The sequence below is a fragment of the Castanea sativa genome, chromosome 5 (assembly GCF_040712315.1).
Source record: "Castanea sativa cultivar Marrone di Chiusa Pesio chromosome 5, ASM4071231v1".
Classification (NCBI taxonomy): domain Eukaryota; kingdom Viridiplantae; phylum Streptophyta; class Magnoliopsida; order Fagales; family Fagaceae; genus Castanea; species Castanea sativa.
The window spans coordinates 8788953-8802307 of NC_134017.1; the positions used below are offsets into that span (position 1 = coordinate 8788953).

The 13355-nt window shown below is 33.6% G+C and overlaps 1 long non-coding RNA gene and 1 pseudogene across 1 annotated transcript; both read left to right on the forward strand.

Annotated features, from left to right (window-relative positions):
* Positions 1-244: 244 nt before the first annotated feature.
* On the forward strand, positions 245-3207 carry LOC142634041 (uncharacterized; annotated as a pseudogene).
* Positions 3208-7962: 4755 nt separating this feature from the next.
* LOC142633920 (uncharacterized) lies at positions 7963-10236 on the forward strand. Its single transcript, XR_012843997.1, has 3 exons — positions 7963-8280; positions 8887-8938; positions 9946-10236. It is a non-coding gene; the product is annotated as an uncharacterized LOC142633920 (long non-coding RNA).
* Positions 10237-13355: the final 3119 nt, after the last annotated feature.

The following is a 13355-nucleotide window of genomic DNA, read 5'->3' on the forward strand; positions in this document are numbered from 1 at the left end:
CAATAACTATAACATAATCACGTAAAATAATACTCATGATATTTCGGACTGGCCTGTGAGTGTGAGTGATTGAGCATGAAATTTCTGATTCGTCCAACACCTACAGTACTGATTGTCACTCTCAACTTTTTTCCTGTCATATATAGTGGATTTCTCAAGCAATGGTTAATATTGGTATGTGAACCGCATGCATCTATTTATATGCTAATTTTCGGAATCACAAACCACACACACATAGAGAGCAAGAGCAAGAGACAGAGAGAGAAAGAGTGAGAGAATGGAAGAAAGGCGCGAAGAAGATGATATAATAGAACTTTACAATGCATCAATGAGTGGGTCTACAACCACATTGTATAGGTTGATCCATAACGACCCACACTTGCTTAGTAAAATTTCACTGACTTCTTTCAGTGAAACTCCATTACACATATCAGCTTTAGTTGGGCAGCTTGATTTTAGTAAAGCTCTTTTACTTCAAAAACCCCAGCTCGGTGTCGAGTTGGACTCTCACAAACGATGCCCCCTCCACTTGGCTTCTGCCGAGGGCCATATAGACATCGTTCGAGCACTATTATATGCAAATAACAATGCATGCTTAATTCGTGATCAAGATGGAGAATTCCTCTCCACTACGCTGTCATAAGAGGCGGGTTGAGGTTGTGAAAGAGTTAATTATTACACGGCCTGATTCAACATATGTTATGCTTGATGGAGGAGAGACTGTTTTACGCTTATGTGTCAAACACAGCCAACTGGAGGCTTTGAAACTGTTGGTAGAATCTGTGAGTGACAAAGGCGACTTTCTCAATTCAAAAGACCGTGATGGTGGCAACACCATCTTGCAAATAGCTGTGATGCTAAAGCAAGTTGAGGTATGTTTTAGTTTATTTCTTGCATATATTTGAGTAGATTTTTTTTTTTTTTTTTTTCAATGCATATCTGAGTAGATTGTTCCTTTTGAATCTTATTTCTTTCTAGATTACTAATGGTGTTCGAATATTCATGTTGCTAGTTAACTGGTCGAATTTCATTCAATAACGACATCGTCGAGGTGTAACATTATTTGATGCAACCCTACTATTTTTTTAACTTTTCAGTTAAGTTAGTGTCTAACATGAGATGTGCCGAGTCAAGGTGTTAAGTAACTAAAGTTATCTCTTTCAAATTTAAGATCCCAACAAATAAGAAGAATACAAAATGGAAATTTAAATACCTGGAGTGAGAGGCGCCGGAAAAAGAACACTCAATGTTTGAGTTTACTTTGTGAAAAAAAGAAGAAGATTTTCTCAATACATAAGAGCCAAGCCCACCCCAAACTAGTACTCTGCCAACTCTCTCTTTAAAAACGTGGGATAATGTCAATAGACACGAGACTTTCTTGTTAGGGAAAAATTATGTTAACAAAGTCTAATTTTTATAGTCTAATTACACTATGGTATATTTCATAACATCACTAGTTTTCACCAACGATATCTTAGTATTTATATAGCGAGTTTATACGATATTGGGAAATTTTTTTTTTTTTGGGTATCATTTTAGTTGTGCTTCTCATAAACAAATTGTTCAAAATTATAGTGCTATAAGTTTTTGCAGACAGTCAAATTCTTGCCTTCAATGTCTAAAGTGAAAGAAAAAGCAGATGTCTTGAATCATATGGGTTTTACAGCCTTAGAAGTATTAGATCACTATCCAAAAGAGTTCAAAAGTTTCACCATTCAAAAAATTTTAATGGATGCCGGTGTTGAGAGAGCAATGAACCAAAGTATTCTTCCAACGCCATCAGCAATCACGATTGGTCACCATGAATTAACAACACCAACACAGTCAAGTTAGAGTAGGTTGACCAAATAGTTAAAGACTTAAAAAAGTACTTGAGATATAAAGGTGATTGGTTTGAAGAGACACATGGTTCGTTAATGGTGGTGGCTATACTGTGGTCACAACTATCACTTACCAACCCTTTTTCTGGGATTGAAAAGTGATAGTTGCCATTTAAGAGTGAAGTTCATATTTGACTCTTTTTTTTTTTTTTGGTGTCGGCTAGATTCTAAAACCGCACAATGACTTTTGAGTCAGAAATTAACCTACAAATGCTGCATCCGGTCTAATATCCATTTCTTGTTAATAAGGGATAGATTTTATGTCTATCAGTCTACGAAGCATCGATCTTTTTGGCTAATGCCTCTAAATGTAAAAAAATTATCAAAACTAAAACGCTTTAGGTTTTTGCAGACAATAAAATTCTTGCTTTTGGTGCCTAAAGTGAAAGAAGCAGTGGATTTCCTGAACAACATGGGTTTTACAGCCTTAGAAATGTTGGAGAACTGTCCAAAAGATTTCAAAAGTTTCACCATTCGAAACATTTAATGGATGCTGGTGCCAGTATTAAAAGCGTGAATAATCCCTCACCACCATTGGCAATTGCTGTTGGTCACAATGATTCAGTGGAACTGGAACAGTCAAGCAAGAAAGGGAGGAAGAATTGGTTAGAGTACTTGAAATACTTGAAATACGAGGGTGATTGGGTTGAAGACAATCATGGTTCAATAATGGTGGCGTCTACTGTGATTACAACTATTACTTTCCAACAGGCAATCAGCCCCCCAGGAGGTCTTTGGCAAGCAAATGTAAATGATACTATGCAAGGTTTTAGATGCAGCTCAGACACACCATGTGTAGCTGGAAAGGCTGTGTTAGCCGATGCTGTAGATTACCGGAGCTACTTGAATTTCATGATTTGCAACACACTTTCTTTCGTTGCATCACTCAGTGTCACCTTCTTGCTCATCAGTGGATTCCCAATCAAGCACAGAGTTTGTATGTGCCTCTTGACAATTTCTCTATGTTCGACTCTCACATTCCTGGCCGCTACCTATTTAATCGCATTCTACACGGTGACCCCAGATTTCCTGATGTATGATTCGCCCAAGCATGCATCTTTCATGGACGTTTGTATTCTGGGTAGTGTGATTATTGTGGTCTCTATGGTTCTTCTGGTTCACTCAATTCGCTTTCTCGCTTAGCTGGTAAGAGTGATAAAAAATCCGAAAAAAAGCTCTGGACCATCGCGTATCTAAGATTGGGGGTGCAATTTGTTAGCAGTTGGAACTTTTAGTTTTCTTTCAATGAAAATAGACATGCATGGCAGGTTGTGTGGACTTTTCAATGAGCAACAATCCCAGATAATGTTTATAATAATAATGTATTGGCTACTCTTCAAGTTATTTCTTCATTTTCTTTTCTTTTACTGTATCTTTCCTCTGTGCATCATTTTGGAGTGAAAATGCAAGCTATCATTATACGTATTTGGTGGTAGTCAGTTGAGAACAATTTCAAATCTTAAAGAGTCCTTTTAAGAGAGTTAATTATTTAACCCTTGGACAAACTCATACCCAAGGCATTGAGCTCTAAATTTTCAAATACTTTTCTTTTTAAAATATGCCTCAATGGTCAAGGGTTGCCCATAATTTAATCTTACTTTAAAGCTTAAACATCAAAATTGGTCGATATAATTACATGCCTAATATACAACATTTGTGAAGGTCTAATTCGAGTAACCCAAGAGTCGGCCAGAAGCTCTAATTCGTGTAAGCCAAACCCTATCGGTTCAGCCCAATAAACGAAATCAAAGCATGAGAAGCTCACATCCGTCCTTTTGTTCCCTTAAATATCAGACTATTTCAATTCGGCTTTCGGCCTCTACACAAACCCAAAATGTTTACTCCAATCCAACTCTACAAAATTGTTCTACCAACGTCAAAAGGCCAAAATTTATGACAAGTAAATAAGCCCCAAATCACAATGGTTCGAGAACAGAAAAACCCTGGATAAAAAAAGAGAACAGGAAACACAATACCCATTTTTTGGGTTTTAGTCTATGAAAGAACCCACATGAGAGCCTACCATAGGATAGACCTTAAAGCTTAAACACCATAATCATCTCAATCAAACTTTTGTGTTTTTCATAGTTTAGGTAACATCTACTTAAATCTAAACAACGGAATTGATAGGCTAAAATTTCTCCTTGATTTCTGTTAAGAATTCTTCTAGGAACTTTATTGCCACAATTTTGAGGGAACAATGTCTAAACACTCCTTAAACTTTGGATAGTGACAGTTACAACTTATTTTGGCCAGTTTAGTACCTAAACTTCACAGGTGCCAAATTCCTGCTCTACAGTTAAATGGACTAACATCCTGCACTCCTCCTACTCACATGAATGTCACATGTAGAAGAAATTTTCCAAATTGCAATTGCAACCATTTTACTGTCTTAGACAGAGAAAAACTCTATGCCCAGTTTTGAGAGAGAGAGAAACCTAGGAGAGAGAGGATTAATCAACGATTTTCTTTCTCAGTGAAACCACGATATCACCGGAGTTTTTGGTATTGTTGTACAACAACCACTGCTAGTTGAAAGAACTAGACGAACAAGACGAGGAAGTTCTAGTTAAAAAATAAACCCTTTCGCCTTCCATCCAATTAGCAAAAGCAACATTATTTCAATGAACCATCAATGCAATAAGCAAAATAAAAGCAACAAACATGTGTATTTGACTTTCACTTGTTCCTCCCATAAAGAAGTGTGAACAATATCTGTAGTTTTTTTTTTTTTTTTTTTTTTTTTTTTTTTTTCTGAGAAACATACACACATACATATATATTGTGATTAACAATATCTGTAGTTAATTAGTTTATTAAGCTAGTATTATAAATTATTAAATAAACCCATATACCGTTAATCTCTATCTTTCTATTTTTTCAAATATATAATTTTATCAGTTTAGGTGTTTTCGATTCATACTATTATTTTTTGAACTTGTCCATATTCTTCTAAATATTGTTTATATTCATTATATTTTTCTAATTTACTTTGGTACAATTAAAATTTTTAAATTTCAAAATTTTCATTTTCTTAAGATTATCGTGATAATAAAAACTTATTATATAATCACTGTAAGCGCACAATTCCACCTGGACCCAAAAACAAACGTGGGCTCAGACCCAATGAGCCTTAAACAATGGAATTTGTAGAGTGTGGACCGGAAATCTAGTATAGGGATGTGGGAAACTTGATATCCAGGCTAAGGTGTTAAAGTATTTGCGAATAATATATGATTATAACAAAGGGACTTCCTCGGATGTAAGCCGAGGACAATTTCTATATTATTTCTCTTTTTCCTTTGAAGGTTACAATTCTTAATCCCCTATTTTGCTAACTGACCCATCCCCCTTCCTTTGCCCTCTACTCTTCTTACATACTTCTTCTTTTTTCTTTGTCCACGTGTCGCACCCCCCTTCCTTCTCTTCCCTTTGAAATCTTTAAATAATAGCCAAAAGGTTCAATTTAACTGTTTAGGGGTCACTTCCCCGTTAATGCGGCCAGGGAGGTAGGTGCAAGGTCTTTAATGTGGAGGTAGCAGCTTTTCTCTGAGATATTTCTCTCACACCTGTGCGTCTAGAGGGTACTTGGATCTCCTCTTTAACCTACAGTCTTTCCGGAACTCTGTCTTGATCTTTCTAGTGAACCTCCAAGTCATCACGAGTTTGTCCGAGGAGAAATTCTTCCTCGGATGACTCCTCGGATTCTCGGCCTGTGAGCCAACTCGCAGTCCTAAAGGTCTTTAATCAAGAATGAACTAACCCTTCTTATCAGAGCCCAAAGGCCCAAATACCTACTCGGTCCTTTTACTCCCCACAATCACAATTGATAGTACTCAATAATTGATAGTACTCAATAATTGATAGTACTTTCAACCCAAATTTGTCTTTTCTCATTTTTAAATGGACTAAATGAACCAAAGTGGACCAAATTGACTTAAATAAACCGAATTGGACCAAACTGGATTGAACGGATCAAGTTAGACCGAAGTGGATAAAAAGGACCAAAGTTGACTAAGTGGACTAACTTGGATGAATTGGACTGAATTGACCAAAGTCGACCATAATGGATCAAATTCGACCGAATTGAATTGAAATAAACCAAAGTAGACCAACTTGGACCAAAAGAACCGAAGTGGACCCAAAATGGACAAAATGTCAAACAATAATTAGGAAACATAACTCAAAAATTTAATAATAATTCTAATGATAAAGTGATGTAAAATCATAATCTATGATAAGGTAATGTATTCCAATGTAGTGGAAGTGGTTTGCTGTTGAAGGGTAACATCAATTAGATTTGTTATAACATATATTTTTTTAACTAAATTATTATGCATGTGTTGGTGATTCTATATGTTTGTTGAATGTTTTATTCAAGTTGAACACAAGACAATGTAGAGAAAGTTGGTACACCACAAAAAAGCATATCAAGAAAACCACTTTCACGTAATATTTTATACCAAAAGAAAAAGAAATGGGGGGAAAAAAAACCTTTGTTAAAGGCTTTATTATCTATCTCCTGAAATTAATGAAAATGACATTGATTCTTGAGAATGTGTAAAGTCACAATAGTGAAAGGTGATGATCATATCATAATTGATATGCTATAATTAGTTTTAAGAATAAGTAAATGCATAACACATTATTGCTTGCAATAATATTTATATACATTGACGTGGGATGAAGACGCTCAAACCGTCCCTGGATGGTCATCGCCTTGGCAGCCGTCCAGAAGTTATCGTCAGGACGAGGATAACGCACAAGGCCGTCCTGGGGTGATAGCGAAGCCACATCCCTCGTCCGAAGGATGCGTACAGCCTGTCCCGAGAGGACTCGTCCACGTAAAGACTCATGGACGAGGCTTTTACACTTGGAATTATCAAGCACATTTTACCACTCTGTAAGTCACGCCTAACCTGAGGCGACCGTTATATGGGAGAATATAACTCCTAAATGGTTGTAGGAGTCATCCACGAACCCCCGGCTTCCTCAAATTTAGGAGAGGTTATAATCCCAAATAGCTGCTCCTAAGGCACTATATAAGCACCTGTTCGGACCAATGAAAGGTACGTTGAACATTTTCCCAAAAGATTGGAACTCCAAAAATATAGAGAGAAAACAGACTTTACCATCGGAGGGTTTTTGGCCGGCGATCCCGGTCACCTTTGATCGTTTTCCTCTATTTTTCAGGTCATTAGAGAGCGAGTGGTCCTTTCAAATCCGGAGCATCCAGCCTACTGATTTTCCTTGCATCATCATACATATTTTTTAAAGAAAAATAATGAAAAGAAAATGATGATATGTTCATTGATGTGCATCAATACTAAATATTACTCTTTAAAGATATATTATATATAAATTAATGTCATCTATATAGTTCGCAACTTCCTATAATATTAGATGGCAAGTACAGTTGCTTATATCTCAATTGTTTGGTTTTTTTTTTTTTTAAGCAATTCTTTTTTGGTGTATTTAAACAACATAATATTATTGGATAACAACTTCATTTACATGGGATGAGCTAACTAGATATTGCAAATCATAAACAATGTTGAAGCAGTTGTCCGCGTACCTGTAGCTCACTTGTTAAAATATTGATTGAAGCTTGAAGCTAAATAGTTGGCATTTTGTTACACACTCGCTCTGGACACTCCGTTCACACCCTCTTTTATTTTCAAAACACATGATTTCAACCTACGTGCCTCTGCGGTGAGTGTACAATTGTAAGTTAGTGATACTCATTATCTTTTTAATTAATATGATTATATTTAGGGGAAATTATTTCATTACATTTGAAAAAATGGGTAGGAAAGGGTAAAAATAAAGTTGATAATGTGAGAATCCAAAGTACTACAAAAAAAAAAAAAAAAAAAAAAAAAAAAAAAAAAATAATAATAATAATAATAATAATAATAAAGAAGAAGAAAGAATGGATTTCACGTAGCCTAACAACCATAGAATTGGATCTTCTCTATTTCATTTGAAAATGTGATGATCCCTTTTCAACGAGGATTGTATTGTCCTTTGCCCTTATCGTTTCTCGTAGCCTAACAACCATAAAATTGGATCATCTCTGTCACGTCCCTATCAGAAAAAAAAAAAAAAAAAAAAAAAGGGAATGGTCAGATTTTTAAGCCCTCCCACGTGCCTCCCACCTAACCCCACTACCCATCACTCCCCACCACTCAATTTTTCTCTTATCTCTTACTCTTTTGGCCGGCTCTCACATTTCCTTTTCTCTTTCATTTTTTCTTTCTTTTCTCTTCACCTAAACACACTCATTCCTCACCTCACCGCCGGCCTCCTCTCCAAAACACACCATTTCACCATTATTTTTCCGGCAAGATCACCGGAAAAATTCTTAGGAACCCATAAGCATCTTCATCATTTTTTTGAGGTAAAAATTTCTAATCTTTTGGTAGGTTTTACACTTTTGCTTGAGGATATTTTTTATCTAAGTTTTGATAATAATACCCATGTGATTTATGTGCATTGGAAGTGATATTTATGTGTTTTTATGTATGGGTTTTGTATTGGTGGAATTTTGATGAGTGGGTATATATATATTTTGTGCTAAAATGGCTATTCAAGGTTTATGTATGGTGGAAAAATTTAGGGGTTTTAAGATATAATGTATGATGGTTGGTAAATTTAATTTTGCCATTGTCATTGGGTTTATTTGGAGTTAGTGAAATTCTAAATTTCTTGTCTTGGAGGATATGTTGATTTTTGCCTACATGGGTCTCTTAATGATGTAGTGTAAATCTTATAAAAATTAGTCATAATGTTGGAGATATTATGAAATGGGTTAACTTTATAAATTGAAGTTGATACCTTGGGAATAAATTTGTTGAGAAACCTTGTGAATGGTATATATTATTTTTGATGAGGGTAAATAGTAGGCTTGCCTAATTAAGTGTTTATTTGGCAAATCCTAAATTTTGGTTAGATACAATTTAAAGTTTTGTACTTATTGTAATAGGTTTACTTGATAATTGTTTAGGTTCTAGCTAATCTCCTTGGAGCTTGGAGAGTTAGGATTTTGTGGTTGCGAGGTAAGTAGCCTCTTAATGGGATACTTTTAGAAAATTTCCATATTTCACAAACGATGTTCTTGGGTCAAACACATTTTGGAAAATTATATATGGATATATGCTTTCTTAAAATTGTCGCGTTGTGACCCTATTACATATTATTATATATAAAAATGCATCATATTTGGTATTACATTTGGGGAAATGCATGAATTGTTGATATAGAAAAATGAGCATCTTTTATTTAATCTTTGATAAGGAAATTATGGATTCTATGGTATAATAGAAAATCTTTGTGGCAAGAATGAAATTGAAAACCTTACAAACTTTGTGGAAGTAGATTATTTAAGGTTTTTCTGAAACTACTTGGATATAAACTATGTGTTTCAAAGTAACGTAACTTGTGAGCATTATATAGTTTTAACACCATGCCATGTATGATTTCCCGGTGATCACCCGATTTGGTTTTCGTAGTCTTTGTGACAACGGAATCAAATCTAGGTCAGTGCTCTTTTACTTTGGATGACGCGTTCTTCCCTGCTGTCCATGGGGGGAAGAGGTTCCTTAATTGTGTGTGGGTGAGGCTGCTGTCCATGGGGCCAAGAGACCACATGCAAGAGAGGGCCTATTTGACGCGCTCTCTCTGCTGCCCATGGGGGGAGAGAAAAACCTTGAGGGTATGGGTGAGGCCGCTGTCCATGGGGCCAAGAGTCTGCATACCAGAGAGGACAATATCATGCCAGTTGTGAATGAGTGGATCCCCTGACCGGTATATATGGTAGTGTGGTATATTATTGTGATAATTTGTCTTATATTAGATATTATGGCTTTGAAATTTATATTGTTAGTGCTCACATATTATAGTATATTGTTTCAAGGTAGTTATTTAGAGAAATTTGGTATTTCATTAGTTAACCATTCTTGTCATATTATTATTATTGAAGTTGGAACTTGCATTTCCCCTACCCCCATTAATTATGCTACTTACTGGGCCTAGTCTCATCCCATTATTTTTATAAACTTTTCAGAGTAGGCAACAATATTTTGAGACAGCTTTTGGTGGCTAATAGTAGTTAGACTAACTACTGATGGAGGCTGAACTTTTGTAATGGATTTTATTTGATGATGTACATTTTAGAATAGGCTTGACTCATTCTTTTGTATATGATAGTGGTTGTGACTATGGTTCCCACTGATGGGACAAGCTGTTGAAATGTAATTATTCAGACCTCTATTCTTTTGTGGCCAATGGTCTTTGTAATTAATGCTTAGAGCTCTGACTTACCTTGAGAGTATATTCAATGAAATTATTAAGATAATTTTTGATGTTGATACTTGATAGGATTTATGTGGATTGAATTGTCGAAAAGAAAAAAAAGAAAAATTTACAGGTACTTGAGATGTCTTTCTCACGCTTTGAACCCTTTGGGATTTGGGGCGTGACAATCTCCATTTCATTTGAAAGCGAGATGATCCATTTTGAACAAAGATTATACAGTGCTTTTGCCTTTTTCATTGATTAGTGTTGGTTAGAAAATAATCAAAATATACCTTGAATAAACTTTAATTTTTAATTTAATGAACTACACATGCCATAAAAATAATATGAGGCATAAAAATGATGCATTAGTCATTTTATATAAATGTAGTACAATTTTTTTTAAAATAGGAGTCCCTTAGTTAAATTGTATACATAAATTTTAAATTTTTATATAAAAATATAGAAGAGATGAAGAATTTTAAAAAGCTAGGGTCCACTGCCCCCTGTCGCACACCCCTCATGCCCCTATCTTCACAACATGAATTGTATTTGAATTGGTATACATAAGACCTCAATCATTCATCCTTATCTATTTGTAAAGACATGGAACATCTTAGGAGATTCTTTTTCCATGTCGTTTCCTTGGTAAATGGACCCTTCAAATTTGTAATACTTCCTTATCTCATCTAAGTTAAAAGTCTCCGTCTAGCCAAGACATAAGCATGTCTTGAATTTTTTAAAATAAAAAGGGAGGGGTCTTGAAAGGAACACAATTTTTTGTGAACATGAGAGAATAATTATAATAATTATGTAATGTAAAATGAATAAGAAAATAGCATTAGAACTATATATCCATCAACATATCCCTCATCGGGTACTCTGGTGGTAGGTTAATTGGTTTGGAGAAAAATGTAAACTCATCGATTTTATGTTTAACCACCATACTATCATTCTAGGGACAATATGCAATGTGCATATTTTTTTTATTGTAAAGTATAAAATTATGATAAATGATTAATATAAATAAACTAAATTTTAAATTTTATTTAAAAATTTTAAAATTTTTGACACTAAAATCTAAGTTGGACTAGAATTTAATTTCTTGAAACTTAGATAATAGAGTTATGCCTAAACTAATGATGCACCATATTTGTAGTAAATAAAAGTGATTAAAAACTATAAAGAGAATGATTTTGTGGCTGAACATATCATACATATTATATCATATAATAAAAGTTTGGTCTAAAAACCATGATTATGCTAAGCGGCTATTTCTCCCCACAAAAAATGGTTAAATTTTCATTAATTATGATAGTTCACCTATAAATGTCTATTAACTAAGTTTCAAGAAATTTAAAATTCTACTTCAACTATAATTCACTTTAATAAAAAAATCTATTAGTTAAGTTTTAAGAAGTTTAAAACTATACTACAATTCTATTAAAAAATTCAAGAAATTTAAAATTTATATTAATTATTTAGATCATCTATCATAATTTTTTATTTTAATATAATAATATATGTTTTCATTTCAATAATTTAATCTAGATGAAACTCTATTAAAATTTCATATAGCTCCTAAAGTTTCAATAATATATTAAAAATATATTTCCTTTAATATACAATTTTTATTACGGGTATGCTACTAATATATTATTGAACTTTTTTCATCCCTCTCCTTTCCTCTCTTTCGCTTAAGTTATATATAAGGAAGCTGGTATAAGATAATTCAATTAGAACTGGTAAACAATTATTGTGAAGACTGCTTGAAATTAATATGATTCTATTTAGGGAAATCATCTCTTTACATTTGGAGGAATAGGTAAGACCTATGCTTGATGCCCATCATTCAAAGGTGAATTTCCACCGAATTAAACAGTGGAAAATATAGTTGATAATATGACACTCACAACCCCCCAGCACACAAAATTTCTCATATCCTAACAACCATTACATTTGGATGTTCTCCATTTCATTTGAAAGTGAGTGATAATCCTTTTTGAATGAGTATTATATTGTGCATTTGTCATTTTTTCATTGGTTATGGTGCTACTAAAGGTGATAAGCATCATCCAATTAATATCAGCGAAAGTGCATCCATGCCTTCTATTATTTACCTACTCCTTTCATCAATCAATCATACACCTTCTTGTCTTTCACGTAGTACTATTGTTTTTGAAAATTGCAAATCATTATAAAATGTTTCAAAAGATTATTATTACCAGAAATTGAATTTCATGTCTCATTGTCATCAAAGTAACAATGATTATATGACAATAATAATCTTTTGAAACATTTTAATAAAATATAAACATGATTTTAAATAAAAACATCAAATATTTGAAGACCAAATATTTGTTCTTTATGTTCTATCTGTTCTCTTGGATGAGCATGGAGTTAAGCTTCTCAGTGGTGGAGTAAAGAACATTTTTCAAATGTGCCAAGTTAATGTGTGTAAATATATATAAAGTTGGATAATAACATGATTCAGCATGTGTTACTTTTTTTTCATATATAACAAAGATATTTAGACTATGCATGTTAGTATTCATATTACTCAATTGTTTTTTTTTTTTTCATCTAGTCAGTTTGAAAATTTTCGAACTATATATCTTTCAAATGATATTGAACATAATTAATATTATTTTCATTTTTTCTATATCTATATAAATCCCAATAAAAATGAATAGATTTTGTTTTTAGACAATAAATAAGACTTCTATGAAACAGATTTACTTAGCTCACTAAAGGTCCAATAATATTTTTAAAATATAATTCTTTTAATATAAATTTTTAATTTGGGGTATTCATGATAATATATTATTGAAGTAGTAGTGGTGTGATCCATGCATTACTCAAGAAGATCCATTTTAATCCCTTTCCTCAACTCTCCTCTCCTCTCCTCTGTTTTCGCTAAATCTACATATAAGGAAGCTCGTATATGATAGTTCAATTAGAACTGGTGAACAATTATTGTGCAAACCTCTTGAAATTAATATGATTCTATTTAGGGGAAATCATCTCTTTACATTTGGAGGAATTGGTAGGACCTATGCTTTCTAAAGTTGATAATATGACACTCCCAACTGCACAAAGAAAATAGATTTATCGTAGCCTAACAACATTAAATAATTTATATTTGGATGTTGTCCTTATTTGAAAGTGAGAGATGATCTT